The sequence below is a fragment of the Microplitis mediator genome, chromosome 3, assembly GCF_029852145.1.
Source record: "Microplitis mediator isolate UGA2020A chromosome 3, iyMicMedi2.1, whole genome shotgun sequence".
Taxonomy (NCBI): Eukaryota; Metazoa; Arthropoda; class Insecta; order Hymenoptera; family Braconidae; genus Microplitis; species Microplitis mediator.
Window position 1 is genome coordinate 15,135,972 of NC_079971.1, and position 16,672 is coordinate 15,152,643.

The following is a 16,672-nucleotide window of genomic DNA, read 5'->3' on the forward strand; positions in this document are numbered from 1 at the left end:
GACTTTCAGCAGTAACACAAGACACTACGCATTCTCGCGGCTAATTAATGTGATTCTACTTTATCGATTTATTTAGTTCATTAGTGGTAGTTATTTATGCGTTTCAAAATCTTCGTATATAAAGTGTAAATTGATTGACATTCTTCGCGTTTTTCGTGGTAAAGTAGAATATATATTTGTTTGTAAAATCCTCGCATTTTTTTGCGGTAAAATAATTCTTTAAAATCTTCTCTTTCCTCGCGGTAAAATATTATTCAATGTATTCAAATTCTTCGCATTTTGCAGTAAAATAATTCTTTAAAATCTTCGCTTTTCTTGCGGTAAAATATTCTTTGATTCTTCACGTTTTTCGTGGTACAATTCAATATTAAAATAAAAAATGAAATAAAATGATTAAAATAAGATGAAAATAATTAGTGCTACCGGTGCTTCCGATTAATATTACGACTTACGACGATCAAGGTCCGGTTCGTATGCCCAGCTACCGTCAACCGAATGGTGAATTTAATAACACACTAATTATTCTCCTGAAATTAGTAGAAAATTATATACCGATTATTCGAGTGCTTACGTCGATCAAGGTCCGGTTCGTATACCCGGCTACCGTTAACCGAATGCTCAATCGGGACATCAATCCTCTAGCCACGAACACCGTCAAGTGTCCGGAGTTCAGTATGGTTCAGAGTTTGAATCCCAAAAGAACTGATGAGCTAAAGTCCATGGTCTTTTTATATGGTCTTCACCTATGAAAAGTGGTGGTAACTTGTTTCCCATACGAAAAGACCCGGACCCACTCGAAAGTTCTAGGCCTATGCATACGTGTGATCCCTGGGAAATAGATTTTGACTTCTAAGTAGGCTGATGACCTGGCGCCACTTTGTCGCCGAACAGTGCTTGTGCAGGAAGCCATAAATTTGGTGGTTTCCATTAGCTTTCTCTAATTTCCAAGAATCACATCCAGGTGCACGTAAATCGGTCGGTCTATGGCTTAAGACGAAAAATCAAAGAAAAGATTACCGCTCCTATGCTTAGATTTTTAAATGGGAACGGATACATAAATTTTAAAAGTACGTTAAGTAAAAATGATGAAATTTAAAGGAAAACGAAATTGATAATACGCGTGGTCCATTAGTACAATACGACCTAATTGTAAAGCGTTGAAAACGCTCAGGTAGGTATATTTGTCCTGTACGACTGCTGGCGTCAGTGAGACGGACGTCAAAAAAAGGTCTAAGTGCAAGAGATTTTAGTGTGTACTTATTTGGGAAGAAAAATAATAAAATTTTTGAATGTAGCAGCCGTGACATACAAATAAATTTTCAAACAGAGAACTTTTCTAGTAGTAACTTTTACGACAGAAACTCAAGTTTGTACGAATTTCCCCAAAACTCATAAATCAAATTGAAATTGTTCGAATTATTAATCAAAAACTGTTAAAATTAGTGTGCATTGAAGTTTGACGATAAATATCTTTTAAACGGTTGATTTAATCAAACAATAGTGCAACTTATCACAAGTCTCCTAGGCAGGAGAATAAAACGTCATCATCAAAAGAAGACCAAAATAAAAATACGCAAGTACGACAAGATAATTATATACGAAAATGTTCGAATTCTGGCGAGTCTGGTCATACAGCTAATAAATGTATGAAGTTACGCATGCCGTATTGTTATATTTGTCATACACCAGGACATGACTATAAAGACCGTAAAAAGTCTACTGCACGAGCTGAATCCAAAAACGAGTCAGCTCCTGCACAAAGTTAGAAAGCTGTCCCCGTACGCAGGAGCATAGGAGGAGAGAGTACCTAGATGCTCAGAAAATTAAACCAGACGAACATCAACTCACAGAAATCAACACGTATACAGAAACTGAACAAATAAGAAATAACGTGACTGGACACCCAGACACTGGTCAAAAATTTAATACTTTGGAAATTCCAGTTGCACTAGAATTTAACAACGTGCCTGAGTCAGACTTCGTAGAAGACCCAGCCGAAGAAAAAATAACTAAATGTACCTTGATGGGATTTGACTCTGAAGAAGACAGAGAAAATGAAGAAGTTTAATATTTGAAACTCCGTCATTGTTTATTTTGTGTTGAAAGACTCGACTATTTACAGGCTCAAACTCCATCGACAATCTATGATGAAGAAATTAATGCACTGTAAGATACTCCTCTAGAACCTGTTTGTGATCATATAAACTTAAAGAAAATTACATCAACGTCTCAAGAACTTCCTGCACAGTCAGATGTGAAATTAAATTCACTGGTGACTGAGTACTGCGAGAAACAGGACCCAGCAGATATCTGTCGTGAATTATCACTTCTACTGTGTGATGTTAAGTAAAGAAGAAACACCTGAAGAATCAAAACACATTGTCGAGGTGGAAGAGACGACACAATTGTTGTCACTGGAAACAGAAAAATAACAACAATTGAAACGGCATAAAAAATTACTTGACATCATCGGACTAGATCCACCAACGAGGTCCACACGAATTTTTGCGAAAATTAAAATCGCAGAGCACGAGTTTCAAGCTCTTGTGGATACCGGCAGTGACCGCACATACGTGAACGACAAGGTCGCGGATCTCATTCGTCCATATACTACTAACAGTCAGAAAATTGACCCAGTTACCAGACATGGTGTAATAGTTGGAGATGGGAACGTCATATACCCGAAAAAGGGGTTTTCAATCATCATAACCGTCGAAGATGTTCGAAGCAGAGTATGGGTGACCGTCATGCCCAAGTTACCTCATGAGGTAGTGCTTGGTACTGCTGCAAGTTTAAATTACCTCGTGGGCATCAGCTTTTCGAAGCAGTACTGGAGTTCAGCAGCTGGCAATACTCAGTACGAGTTTGAACATCGAGAGTATGGAGCAATATCGCAATTAAACAACATTCAAGGTGAGCCTAAGGATTGAACTCCTGTTCTAGATAATCTGTTTAAAAAACTAGACACATATGAACGAGGTCTCACTGATGTAGTGGAACACGGAATCCACTTGATATACCTTAATGTGGCTCCGGTACGTATGAAACTATATACTCGAAGTAGACCGATTATGGACATAATAATAGAAAAAATATATGATTTGGAAAATAAACATTTTATTCAAGACAGTTACAGCTCGTGGGCCAGTTTACCCGTCGTCGTTGAAAAGAACGACGGAACTCATAGATTCTGTGTAGACTACAGATCTGTAAATAAACTCACGCAAGAGACCAGCATAACCATTACCAAATATGTAGGGTATTCTAATGAATATTGGTAAAACAAATGACATCTCAGTCATCGACATGAAGGAGGCTTTTCACCAAGTACCAATGGCAGTCAACTCCAGACAATATACAGCCTTTGTTGTTAATGGACTAGGCCAGAGAGAATGGCTTGTCATACCAAATGGATTAACTGGAGCACCTAGTACCTATCAAGCATTAACAGACAAGGTAAAAGAAATAATTTGTAAATTAATTAGAGATGCTCTAGGTGACGAAGCCGCCGTAAAATACTTTTGGAAAATATTCGCATACCTTGATAACTGGATAGTCATCAGTGAAACACTCGATGAGCACAAATTATTATTGGAATTTCTCTTTGACGCATTTGCTTTGGCAAAATTAAAAATCAATAGAGAAAAATGTCACTTCTTGATGCCCGAAGTTACCTATTTGGGTTTCCTAGTCGACAAGGATGGTATACGACCAGATCCAGAGAAGATTCGTCCTGTTACGGAATTACCACCTCCAAAAGCTCGTATACAATTACGAGGATTCATTGGACGAGTTAATTGGTTTCATCGACACTTACAGAATATCGCTCATGTCCAAAGACCACTATATAAATGTGCGAGTTCAAAAGTTCCGTGGAATTGGACTGACGCGGAACAAAAAGCTTTTGAAGAAACCAAAAAGATCTTAGCTGATCCAGCAATACTCAAACTACCTGTAACAGGATTACCATACTTTTTGTATACTGATGCCAGTGACACCGGTCTTGGTGCAATATTAATTTAGCACGACGAGATAAATAAGTCAGAACGTTTGATCATCTACATCAGCAGACCACTCTCGGATCCAGAGATTAAATACACTACCATGGAAAAAGAATGCTTGGCAGTGGTATGGTCTGTCAAAAAACTACGATGTTATCTTGGAGGTATGGCATTTATAGTTATTACTGATCACCAGGGCCTGGAAGTTGGGGCCAACAATTAAACGTAAAAAAGATAACAGAAACAAGTTCGAAAGCAATAATGGAAAAATAAAATTAACGAACGCATGCAAGTTCAGGTGAATGAATTCGTACTATAGCCTCTAACTAAAATGTCAAATATTAAAGAGGTTGACAGCAAAATACGTGGAATTCCAATTACTGAATGCGATTGTGCAAGATACTTGCTACGATGGAAAAATTTGCGGTGTTAGCGCGGATATAATCCTCTTCAGAGTGAAATTTACTCCGAAAGTGAGTTTACTTCAATATTAAAACTCCGAATCGGAGAAAATTCTGATTTGAATAAAATCCACTTCGAAATCAGTCCACAGAAAATACAAACTTCCTACTCACGCCGTTTTACGGAGTAATTTTTATCAAATTCCGAACTCCGAGTGACGGAGTGAATACGGATTTGAATGAAATCCGGGATCACTTCGAATTCGATCCTGATTTTTAACAGTGTGACATAAATTAAATAGTCAATAAATAGAAGGCAAAAATATTTTTTATAAAATTTCAGATACTTTTGGTGTAGCGAGGTAATCTTCCTGATGGTCTCACTTGTCGTCGAGCTGACGGTTATGCTCATAATGTTGGTGACGGTATCGCTCGTTGTCGTGCTGATCATCTTGATCGAAATCTTGGTGACGATCTTTCTCGTCGTCGTGCTGACGGTCTCGCTCGTCGTGCTGACGGTCTTGATCGTCGTCATTTTGGTGATCTTGCTTGGCATCTTACTGACTCTCCTAATCAAGATCTTGCTCGACATCTGTCGTATGGTCTTGCTTGTGATCTTGATGTCTGTTTTTTAATCAGAAGAACAGCAGGTCAGTACCAAGATAATTGAGGATGATTACTGATCAGTAATCACATCTTGCTCATGGTCTTGCTAGTGATCGTTTTGTGATACTGAAAATATTATTTTTTCGAATGTCTCGTCTTCTTTGTTTTTTGTGATAACTTGATAGTTTCACAAGCTTTAATTGATATTAGTTAACAGTTTTGCTCAGCTGATTGAAAAAAATACTATAAGAAATACTAGAAGAAGTCATTCAAATGATAAAATAATTAAGAATATCAATTTAAATATTATGTTACTAATAGTATTACTATTTTTTTTCCATTAAATCTAATTTCCGTTAATAAATTATTATTTGCTTGTTTTGAAATTTTTTTTGTATTTTTCCCTATTAGTTATCGTTTTAAATTTCGTTCGTTATCTTTTTTTTTACATCTGACGTTAAAAAGGATATTAATAGTGTTTATCAGCCCGTTCAGTGTTTAATTATTTGTTTTTGAGTTACTAGTTCTAAATTTTTTTCTATTAGATTTTCTGATCGAAGTTTCGTGAAATACTAAAGGTAAGTTCATAAAAGATTTATTTTTCTTTATGGGTATTTCAACTTCATATAATTAATTCCTTTAACAAAATTGAATATGGCATCTGACGACCGTCGCAATCTTGTTCATCGACGAATTCAAAGAGAGTTTGTTATGCACAACAGTATTGGTTGTCTTGAAAAGATACACGTTCGAGCGTCATCTTCAATCTGCTAAACATCAACTTGCTATCGAAAGACAGAATCAACCAGTCTTCCCAAATGAACGCCACCTCACTAACTTAAGTAGTCGACACTCGGCATTCTTTAAAGACTTCACAAGCGCTTGCATCAAGTAGGATATTTGTTTTGACAAAGTTTGTCAACCTGCCTTCGTCACTTTCCTTGAAACTCATACACACCGTAAAGTCCCGGATGCAACTACAATGGGCAAAACGTATGTGCTCATCATACATAATGAAACTTTAACGGCCATACGAGAAGAAATGGGAGGTTGTCCGATTTCGGTTCCCTTCGACGAAACAACGGATTCGCAGCGTCGTTGTGTCACCAATATTATTATTGGTGCATTGCACATAGACCGAGCTTCTACTGGGCGGCTGATTAGGTGCTGTGTAGTTAAAACATCAAACGCGACAAACATGGTTGTTATTTTATTTAAATCCGTATTCACTCTGTCACTTGGAGTTCGGAGTTTAAAAAAAAATTACTCCGCAAACGGCGTGCGTAGGAAGTTTGTATTTTCTGCGGATGGATTTCGGAGTGGATTTTATTTAAATCAGAATTTTCTCTGATTCGGCGTTTTAATATTAAAATAAACTCACTATCGGAGTAAATTTCACTCCAAAGAGAATTTTATCCGCGCTAAGTCCGCAGATTTTTTATAGTAGCACGTATTTTAAAATCTCATTCAGTAATTTGGTTTGTTCGAAATCGCGATCGGTTATTTGAATTCTACGTGTTTTGTTGTCAATCTCTTTAATATTTGACATTTGAGTTAGAGGCTATAACGCGCATTCATTCACCTGAACTTGCATGCGTTCGTTAATTTTTTTTTCTATTATTGCTTTCGAACTTGTTTTTGTTCTCTCTTTTACGTTTAATTGTTGGCCTTAACAGGCCCTGCTGATCATGCAGCTCTTTGTTGGTTACAGAAATTAAAAGACCCATCAGGCAGAATCGGCAGATGGGCTATGGAGCTACTCACGAGAGATATAAAATTTATATATCGCAAGGGTACCGAGAACGAGGGCCCTGACGCACTCTCACGCATGTATGACACCGAAACCACCGACTTGGTATGACAATAAGTTTCAACTGGTCGAGAAGTATCCAGAAAGACATCCAGGATGGAGAATTAATAATGGATAATTGGAACATCTGCGTTCAGACCCACTCAAACCACTCTTAGGAGACGATGAAGCTTGAAAAACAGTTGTAAAAGAAGAAGATATTTTATCACTGATCCAGTTGCATCATGATACATCACAAGCTGGTCATTTTGGTCGTAATAAAACTTACTATCGAGTAAGGGAAAAATATTACTGGCCAGATATGTATGGAAATATAGCAGAGTGCGTACGTAAATTCGAGACATGTATTCGAGTTAAATACGATCAGTCACCGAATAAGACTCGCTTATATACCAGACCACCAACATTCTGTTGGTCAATAATTTCAATGGACACCATTGGACCATTTCCAAGGTCAAAACGAGGAAATACCTACGCATTAGTAGTCGAAGATTTATATACACGCTACATGGAGATACGAGCAGTCCGAACAGCTGATGCAACAACAGTAATAAAACTTCTTGAAGAAGTTTTCAGACACTTGGGTGCACCACTCATCTTGGTAACCGATAATAGCACTGAATTTATTACTAAAAAACTTAGCGAGTTCACTAGTAAGTATGGTATAAAACACGAATCGACACCTCTTGCACACGCGCAAGCTAACCCGGTCGCTAACAACATGCTATCGAGACACAAATGCGTAAAGCAACTGCTTCTTATGTTAAAACGCAGCTCAATTCTTCTCATCCTTCTACTGATTTCTCCATTGGACATCCTGTCTACTCTGTAAATAAGAAACTTAGTATTAAGGGTGAAAATTACTCTGCTGCTCTTGCACCTAAATATTTGGGACCTACTTATGTCACAAAAATCCTGAGTCCATTGGTGGTGGAAATCGCTGATGAACGTGGAAAAATTGTTGGAAAATATCATGCATAAGACTTGATAGTTTGACGCTCTCTACGTTTAAATAAAAATCAATTCTAAATATGTTTCAGAAGTCATACTGGGACGAGATCAGACACTAAAGATGTCTGACAGTGAAAACTCCATGGAGTCAAACAGTCCACCATCATCAAGACAGCTGCAAAGTCTGGCAATAGCAGCCAAGCTGTTACAACCGATGACTCAGGACTCGTCGAGTGAAGACGAGATAGAGACTACTGAAGTTCTAGCTACTGAAGCTACGGAGACACCCATCGTGGCCAATACTGACCACTCACACACGCCTGAAATATCAGTTAAGGTGGCAGATACATCGTCATCACAATCAACAAACTCCGAGAGTAGTGAAAATGCACCTTCATCTCCCACTGAAGTTACCAGTGTGAAACCTAACTCCGAGGTTTCACCCATCGAATCGCAAAATTCATCTGCACCTTCTGCCCAGATGATTGATCACGCGAAGAAACAAGTGGCAGAGATCAACAGCACTAGCCGTTTCCGTCGGCAGTTCTTAATCGAGGTGCATCTAAAAACACTGCTGCGTATGATGACACTGTCATGACTCGCCGCATGGAACCAGCGTCTAATCGAGATACTCGTCGGTTCTGAAAATAGCACGGCGAATAAACAAACACAAAATCTACAACGAAATCTCTACAAGGAGTATGGCTCAGTGTAGTCCGCTAATTTGAGCCAAGACCAAATTAAGCAGTTACAAGCTCTGTTGATCGCCTTGGACTATTTAGACACAGAATTTCCCCTGAGCGTCTGGCAGAGTGTCACTGGAAAGATACTCCTGCCTTCTGAATTTCGGGGAATGAAGATTATGACCGGCAACACCACCAGTCCAGTCACTGAGGTCTCCAAGACAGTCAAAAAAGAAACCACCACCTCAACTGAGTCACAGAGGACGCCAACGCCAAAAGTTACGCAAAATGTAACTGTCAAGACGACAACACCGGTAGCGGTAACAACTCACGCTACCACGCCCACTGTAGTTACAGCCAAAACAACTACAATCACACGAACGACCATGTCTACCCAGACGAAACCGGACATGAACATCATGAAAAATTACGTAGAACCACGTAATTCCGGAGAGGATATAAAAACACCTCTGGACAGCATTCTGGCTCGGGAACCATACAAACAGAAGTACTAAGCCTTAAATCGCCGATCTCGGGACTATGTGGAGAAAAGATTGCAGATCCTTGTTAGTAAAGCCATTGAAGAGCACCTACGCACTAACAGGACACCAATCCCTATCTCACTCGGGCCCCCCACTCCTTCCATCTCAGGAAATAAAGAGACTCTGGCCAAAATGGGGCTTGGAATGGGGCCCCAATGGTACGAATTCCCTGTATTGGTCTACAGGCTGCAGATAAGTGGTGAGTCGCAGCATGACTCATTACCCTGACAGGGTTTCTTCCACATTATCTCACTTGGATCTAGGACGGCAACTATTAAAAGATTGCCCTCTACCGTCATCATCAAGTAAATATCACTATAGCTAGCTATAGCTAGTGATAGTGTTGTGTACGGGCTATTATCTATAACAGGTTATATTTCAACCTTGCCAAGTTTGGCCCCTTTATTAAATGATGTTAATAAGGGCACCCCTGGAAGCTAAGACTCGGCCTTCCGGAACCGGAGATGCTATTTTAGAATTTCAGGGTCGTTGAAAGTTATAAGAGTGAGGAGATTGAGGGATTAAATTTATTTTACACACAATTTTATATCAATATAATTTTTACTTTTATTCAGTGATTGACAATTTGGCCCACCGGGCTTTTCTCTTACTTATAATTACTTGTACAAAATTTCGTCCACCGGACTTTTATTCTTACTAATTATTACTAAACAAAATTTTGTCCACCGAACTTTTACTAATTACTTAAACGAGTCCCCTGGACTTTTTTTATACTGGCCACCGGCCTGATCCCCTGGATCTTTTATTTAAAACGCAAATTGAGTCCCCAGGACCTTATAATTAATGGCCACCAGCCTGATCCCCTGGATCTTTTATTTAAAACAGAATTAGTCCCCTGGACTTTATATGAAATGGCCACCGGCCTGATCCCCTGGATCTTTTAATTTGAAAACAAAATTTATTGAGTCCCCTGGACTTTTTAATTAAATTAATTTTGGCAACTTGCCCGATCCCCTGGATCTTTTTAAATGAAACAAAATTAAAATGTATTCCCCTGGAATAATTAATTTTTCCACTCACACACACACACGTTATCAATTAATTGTCCCCAGGACTTATTCTTACACACACACTTTTATAAAATCATAATTATAATAATTGATCTCCCAACTTAAAATTTTTCACGACTATAAATTTATTTGCTTTATAATTTTTTACGACTAAATTTTATACTTTCAGTTTTTCGAGTATCGGGATTTTGAGTGAAGAAATTACTGAAAAGCTGTTGCCCACGACTGACGCTGTCTCTCTCGACTTTGCGTGTCTCTACGTTTCTCTCTCTAGTTCATGTATACAATTTTATTGTATAATTATGACTGACATCAATTTACTAATTAATTTTTTTTCTTATATTTATTTATCCTTTTATAACTATTTCACAACACTTTTACTTTTCTTTTAATTTTCAGTCTTGTAGATTTTGTATTTGTATAACTTTCTTGTTAAATAAATTGATTGATTTACTTTATACACTTTCTTAATGACTAGATTTATGATTTATAATTTCTGGCTTTCTTGCCGAGAATTCATCCGACGGACCGCGTGTAAATTTAATTTGAATTCTGGCCTTCTTGCCGAGAATTCGTATTTTTTTTTAATCAAACCGTAAATGGCGACTGCCCACGAATTACTTAATTATTATTCAATTAATTACTCAATAAATTGTGGCCACTTGCCGACGATTTATTTACCTCTATATAATTTTCCTTCCAAAACTGATCGTGGCGTCCTTAATTCCTCAGCCTTCCTGCCTATTTCCGTCTGACCACGTTCTTTCTCCAACAAATTTTATTTTACTCCTCAATATGTATATGTATGTAATGATGTACGCTGTCACCCGTCTGGTGTCTATGCCGGTCCGTCGGACTGTGTCTGTCTTCACCTCGTGCACCCACTAATAATAGTGTCAGTTCGTGACCTTTCGGCAATTATCGTAATTGTTCCCACTCAATCAATTCTAATTGGGTCGTAAGGACGAGCCCCCAAAACTGGCGCTCCCGGTGACTAGTCGATTAACTAGATCACGGGGTTCGCCTATTTCAAATAATACTAGCCGCATGAAATTCAAATATGTAACATTTAAATTATTTGAATTTTCTATTTTATTTTTACCCCGTTACATATCCGTGGATTGGTAAGACAGTCGAAAGGAGTCGGCTTCACCCGCGCAGCGGTGTCTATTGGCTTCCTGCAACTATGGAGTTGCCGCATGTTACAAGGTGAAAAACATGCGGGCAATGCTAACGGTTGGAGTAATTGTCCCAGAACCCACAAAAAGAGTGACACGTACTTGGTCTGACGCCCCCTAGAGGGCGCTAAACCCCTTCTGGAAGACCGCACGGATGAGAAGAACTTGTCTGCAAAGAGAGATGCCCGAGATGCGCATGCTCGCTAAATTTATTCAACCCATTCTGCGATGCATATAAGGAGTGCCGACCACAATTAAAAGCCTGGTTGGATACTTGGTCGACACCAGAGATAAAATGGTTGATGGCTGTACTGTCATCACAAAATGGTCTCAAGGACGAACCAAGTGCCTGAAGTGGAAGTTACCTCGGCAGCACTCGAAGAGTACAAATGGAGTACCACAACGATGGTCCACAACCGTGTCATCCAGTCGACGCCGGTGACCGGTACTATCAAAAGGAAGCTAAGAGAGCTCGCAAACTTCAGTGACGTAGATCGTCACGTACATCGACTTAGTCAGGCAAGCCCGACTAACCACATTCTAAAATTTTTTTATCATTATCATTTATTTTCTCTCCTAACTTAATGTTTTGCTTAATATGATTTGTCATTTTGCTATTCACAATTTTCTGGTGGTAATCAAATAATATTTTTAATCAATAATGTTGTTGCTACGACTTTACGAGTAAAAAAAAAAACTTTAAAAGTAGAGGCATTTTTACCACTCAGGTCTTTATACTATAACTACTCTTAGAAGTCAGACTAAAATTTTCTGATCTGTCTTCTACTCTCTAGACGTGTACCATGCAGGCCACAAGCAAGCGAGATAGCCGCATGGATGACACTGTGACGAGTGGACAGATGTGAGCAGACAATTTTCGTCTACTATATTATTATTTTGAAAAAAGGAAACTATGAGTAGACCAAAAAAAAAATAAAAAAAATTTTGCTAATCATATTTTTCTTATATATTTTCATCAATTACTACTTTGTTTCTTTTCCGAAAATAAATATATTTGTTTGCATTATAATATTAGATTTAATATTACATTTATCTTGTTCGTTAAAAAATATAAGATCCATACTTATTAAGTCCGTAGAAACTTTCTAGTTATAAGAATTTTTTACCAAAGGGTATTATAATAAAATATTAATAGTAGATGTAACCTAATGATAATCACTTTGTTTGCAATAAAAAATAGAATAACATTAATAAAATTTAATTCGACAAATTTACATTAGAAATAAGATTATTATAAGGCATGACTGTTAGCTATAGGACATATGTTACCGAAAGCCAACAGTTATGCGAATGGTGAGTAAGCCAACAGTAATACGCAAATTCAGAGTCAACAGTATATGCGCGTGTACGATTGATAGTCGATTTTCTCACGTACGTGAAATCTAGGAGGGGAGAATGCTACGGGGTAAATAAAATCATAATAGTAATTATTTACCGTCTTTTGGTCACACGCGCGATACGTAATTTAATTTTGCCGCGTCAACTTGAAAATCTACGCATTTGCAATCAACCCGAACGCATCATTTTTGACCACCATCGGAGATCTTCCGATCAATGGGAAAATGAGGGGGGGGGCATTGTGGTGTAAGACGCTACGGGCGACACTTAGAATATTACCACTAAAAGGCGAGCACGTGGTGTGTTTTCGCTCCACCGAGTTTTTATTGTAATCATTTCAAATTTACATGAAGTTAACAGTGAATAATAGGCACTATTGCTGCGTGCACTATTATTACTCAGCATTCGAATAAATAAGAGTGAACCTCAGGCACCAGCTAACGTGCGCTGGTGTTACTCTAGCAGTTAAATGAATTAAATAATTTATACTGATCATCAGACGCATGTCGCGTGTTGGTGAAAGTATTATATATAATAAAATACTTACTGTCGAGAGATAGACTCGAGTCACTGAGTGCGATCTCTGTCAATACCAGTATACGTTCCGACGTATACCAATACTTGGTGGATCTAACTTGGTTAGATCTTGTCGCGCCTGCGACGAAGCATACGCACGAGGGTGCATACTATCCAGGGGAAGCTGAGGTTTCCGAAACTGATCTATCTCCAAGGAGTCCTCTCCATCGCTAAAGTCTACAAGATCCCGTCATCAAATCGCCGTAGCGTAAATAAATTCGAGCGTGTAATAAACTGTGTACTGTTTTTTTATCATTCGTGCGAATACTGTTGGCTTCGCGAGAGTAGTATTTTTCTTTAAACTACTGTCTATATTTCTTTTCTTTCTGTAAAGTATGGGTTATGATTTGTTTCCTCTGTTGTAATCTATAATTTATTTCTTTCAATATATTTCTATTTCTCAACTATAAATTGTTTATACTAATAAGTCACACCCACGGACTCCTGGTTGAGCCTCTCTCTATCACTAGCTAGCTAAATAAGATTTTCTTAGTTTTTATCTTTTTCAGAACTAAGTGGCACCCTCAACATCATATAAGAACTAGGACATCGCTGTTTGGTCTTGGTTGGCAAGTTACTTTCGGCAGCATATTATTTACAGGTTATTTTCTTCACAATAAAATACAACTGACAAAATTGAATTATAATAGGAAATGCTTAAGTTGTGTGGAATAAGAAACCATATTCCCAACATTTTTAGATCTCATTTAAAATTTCAAGGCTATCAAATTATTGGAAGAAATAGTCAAAACATAAAGCTTAAGGTCATAAATTAAAGATTATTAGACAAGCTTTCAGATACTTTTTACGGAAATTGTCTGTGAATGTTAGTTTTGAAGTTACATAAACTTTAGCAGTGATTAAAAACTGATTTTTACGAAAAATCATGAAAATTTCAAACATCCATAATTTCAAAACTATTCGAACGATTCAGGGCATCTTTGAACTTGATCGAAGTAATCGCCTATAGAACAAGTGTAAAAAAGTTTCATTAAGATCCGATAAGAACTGTGGGTGCTATCGTAATGACAAGACCACTGATAATCATAGGGATTAGAGGTACATTCGATACATCATAAATAATAAAAGAAATACTTTTAAAATATAAAATAGCAGTGAAATTTACAGGTTATTTTGTGCACAATAGAATACAACTGACGAAACCGGATTATAATGGGACAAGCATAAGTTATGTGGATTGAAAACCATATTTTCAACATTTTTTTATTCCATTAAAATTTTCAAGGCTATCAAATTATTGGAAGAAATGGTCAAAATGAAAAGTTTAAGGTCATAAATCAAAGCTTATTAGTCAAGCTTTAAATTACTTTTCACAGAAATGCTCTATGAGTTTTAGTTTTAAAGTTATGTGGACTTTAAAAGTGATTAAAAACTGATTTTTTCGAAAAATCGTTAAAATTTCAAACAGCCATAACTTCTAAACTAATTGACCGATTCAGCCCATCTTCGAACTTAACCGTGGTAATTACACATAAAATAAGTGTAGAAAATTTCATTAAGATCGGATAAGAATTGTAGACGCAATCGTGTCCTCGAAAGTCCGTTATATTACATAAATATATATATATATATATATATATATATATATATATATATATATATATATATATATATATATATATATATGTAAATTTTTTAACGGATGGTATTTTTGAACTCTACTCAACTAATTATGATAGTTTATGACGAAAGTCCTTGAAAAATCGACCATGAGGACAAATACAATAGTTAGATTTTTAGAAAAATCTACCTAAAAAGATATTTATCCCTAGCAACATATATATATATATATATATATATATATATATATATATATATATATATATATATATATATATATATATATATATATATATATATATATATATATATATATTAGGGTGTGTCATTTGAAGGCTATATTTTTTTTTTACTGCCATACCCGAAAATCTGGTAGTATATAGAAAATAAAAAATTATGCCGCTGGGTGAAAGGGTTTAAGTCCACTAGCGGCTTAGCTCATCAAATAATTCGATTTCCCATTTAAATAACACGGGAAATTTTTTTTTTTAACTTTGAGTATTTTTAACTCGTGAACAAATTAATAGATCGAATTGACTAATACACACTTTTGTAGGAAATTGAACGCTCTACAAAAAAGGTCTCTTATCATTTTTCGATCAATCTGTCTGTTCTAAAGTTATTGGAGCTGGAAGTCAAGTTATAGTAAATTTCGAGATCTTTTTACTTTTTCGGCAAAACTATCAGACTTATCACAAAATATCATATATATATATAATAAAATTAATTAATTAAAAAAGAAACAAAAAGTTTTATAATAATAATATAAAAAAAAATTTTATTTAGACAAATACATAAAAAAAAAAATCGGTCTGTCAGTTGACCCTGCGGGCCAGCCCCAAAACTTCCCGCTGTTTTCGAGCTCGCTGAGCTCGAAAACATTATTGTGAATATATTTTCGAGCTCTTCGAGCTCGCAAATACTTTTGTATGCCATTGTTTTGTAAAAAACCATTTTTTAGCATTTCTTTCTTCCACGATATCTCGCGAACGAATTAACCGATTTTGATGGTTGAGGTGGCAATCGACGCGTTTTATCAAGTTCTAAAGCTGGTCGAATTTTGAAATTGATTTATTCAGCCGTTTTTGAGAAATTTCAAAAAAACCAAGGAAAAAATTTTTTTTGAATTCTTTCGTCAACGGTTTCTCTTGAACGAATAAACCGATTTTGATGGTTGAGGTGGCATTCGACGCGGCTTATAGAGTTTTAGAGCTGATTAGATTTTGGAATCAATCCATCGAGCAAATTGGAAGTTATCCAAATAAAACATTTTTAAAAAAATTTTATTTTTGAAATATCTCTGAACGCACCCTACCGATTAAGTTCAAATTTCTACGGCCTCAAGACATTAACAAGCCGCGTCGAATGACACCTCAACGATCAAAATCGGTTCATCCGTTCAAGAGTTATGAATATTTACATACATACATACGTACGTACGTACGTACACACATACATACACTCGGACATCATCGTGAAATTAGTCAGGATAGCTTCCTAGGACCTCGAAACGTCGACATCTGATGGAAATTCGATTTTCGTAAATCGGACCGAAACCAATAACTTCCCGAATTTTTGAAAATTTACAATTTTCTTAGCGGGAAGTTAAAAATCGGTCTATAAGTTGACCCTGCGGGCCAGCCCCAAAACTTCCCGCTGTTTTCGAGCTCGTTGAGCTCGAAAACACTATTGTGAATAAATTTTCAAGCTCTTCGAGCTCGCAAATACTTTTGTATGCCATTGTTTTGTAAAAATCCATTTTTTAGCATTTCTTTCTCCCACGATATCTCGCGAACGATCAACCGATTTCGATGGTTGAGGCGGCAATCGACGCGTTTTGTCAAGTTCTAAAGCTGATCAAATTTTGGATTCGATTTATCGAGTCGTTTTTGTGATATTTCAGGAAAAATAAAAAAAAATTTTTTTTTAATTCTTTCGACAGCGGTTTCTCTT

General features: G+C 36.8%; 1 protein-coding gene across 4 annotated transcripts in view; it reads right to left on the reverse strand.

Moving 5' to 3' along the window:
- The window catches only part of LOC130664536 (ATP-sensitive inward rectifier potassium channel 12-like), a 312,330-nt gene that overhangs the window by 268,269 nt on the left and 27,389 nt on the right, over positions 1–16,672 (reverse strand). The window lies entirely within an intron of this gene.